Source organism: Anas acuta, chromosome 6 (genome assembly GCF_963932015.1).
Source record: "Anas acuta chromosome 6, bAnaAcu1.1, whole genome shotgun sequence".
In the NCBI taxonomy this organism is placed as follows: Eukaryota; Metazoa; Chordata; class Aves; order Anseriformes; family Anatidae; genus Anas; species Anas acuta.
In genome coordinates, this window is record NC_088984.1 from 23,360,057 (window position 1) to 23,361,980 (window position 1,924).

Sequence of the window (1,924 nt, forward strand, 5' to 3'; positions counted from 1 at the left end):
GCCCCGCCTCGGCCTGGCCACTCAGCGGCGGCGGGAGCCCAGGGGGCGGCTCCTTCCCGGCAGCGCCGGCCCTGACGGGAACGCGGCCCGGCCCGGCCCCGGGGGCCCGGCAGGAAGGAGGGGCTCCGGGCTCACGGCTTGGGGGCTGCCCCGGCTGTCTGCGCGCCCTGCCCTGGTGTGTCGAGGTAATGTCTCCTCCGAGGGTGCCCCCACTCCCTCGTCTCCCCTGGTGCTTGTATTACGGCCCCGGCCAATGCTACAGGTGTGGTGTAACTGTTACAGTGGGTTGGCTTACACACTTGAATCTCCCACATGGTGTTTTCCAGATAGATGTAATAGGAATGCTCATGGCATCCCATTCCAGTGATCATCAGCCAGGTGTTCAATTGGTATGGATCAGATTAGGAGAAAACTTCATCGCTATATACCCTACTCAGTCTTTCGTGAGCAGGTTCTTGGGCTTAGCACAGCTGTGTACCTGCGGATACACCTCTGTGTATGCTTCATGTAGCACTTGCTAAGTGCCCGCAGTGTCCAGTTGTACAACAAGATGGAAGTCACATTAAAGCCCCGTGCAACCCAGACGTAACCTACAGCTGCTGGTGTTCAACGGTGGGGAGGTTTGTTAAGAGTCACAAAGCTGGAACAACACTAACGGCATTGCAGACCTGCTTACATATCAGCCTCCTTCCTCATGGTAGGAGAATTCCAAACAAGTGACCACACTTGCAAACCAGCCAAAAGAGAGATAAGAAATCAAGGGTTTGATACACAGAAATTGTTTTGAATTGATACCTTTAGACTCTGTCCCCCACACTGCAGTAATGTCAGCGGTGCTGATAACGTCCCTGTCAAACACGTCAAGGATTTGACTTCTACAGCTGTTTAATGAACATTCAAGAATTATAGTATCTCTTGGGAGGAGTGACACACCTAAAAGTGGGGGGGGAATGCTTTAGAGCTGGTGGTCCACAGGCTTCCATCCCTGCTGTGTCGTAGTTACCAAATTATTGGAGTGTTTTATCTTAAATAACCTGCTATGCTTGACAAATGACATGCATCAGAACGCAAGCTGAATTCTTCCTGGAAATTCAAGTGGCAGTCAAATGCTTGATCAGTTCAGTGCTCTCAATATGGGTCTGAAAGGGCACAGCCACTGCCATTGTGTTTGCAGGCTGCCCCGCAGTACACTGCACGAAGGGTGAGGTTGGCAGGGACCTCTGAAGGTTGTCTCGTCCAATGCCCTGCTCAAGATGTTACAACACCTGTAGCAGGTTCCCCAGGGAGTATTTTCTCAGGAAGTATTAATTTGGGAGTAATAAATGAAGTGTCAGCAATTTTTCATTCCAAAGCACATTTTGAAAAAATGGCTTCCCTAAGTTTTACGTGTACAGCTTTCAAATGATCCTTGGATCATCCTTTGTGCCCATTTTTGAGGTTCCTTTCAGTGATCTAACATAACCAAATAAGATGAAATTGGGATGCTTACAATCTTTAATAAAAAATCTAACTATTCCACTACAGGCAATTATTTAGCTTCTGTGGCTTGAAGCCTGGGTGTTACTTCACACTGGTGCAAAACTCCTGCATTGGGTATTCACAATGCTTGAGCTGCATTAGTTCAGCTTGCCAATGTAAAACAGGGCTAGTATTAAAATATATATATACATTTGATAAATCTGTAATAATTTTAAAAAAATTCTTAGCACCAGCATGTTGAAGGTGGGTGTTTACCCAAAAATATAGAAGGTGCTTGCTGCAATTATGCAAAATTAATATCCATTTGTAGAAAGAACCTGTGATATCGGTAGATTTGTAAGATGCATGTTTGATAACTGTACCAGATACAGTGGAAACACTTGCTTTACAGCGAAAGTTTAGCTAAAACACATACATAGAGCCACTAAATATCTTGTGGAGGTCC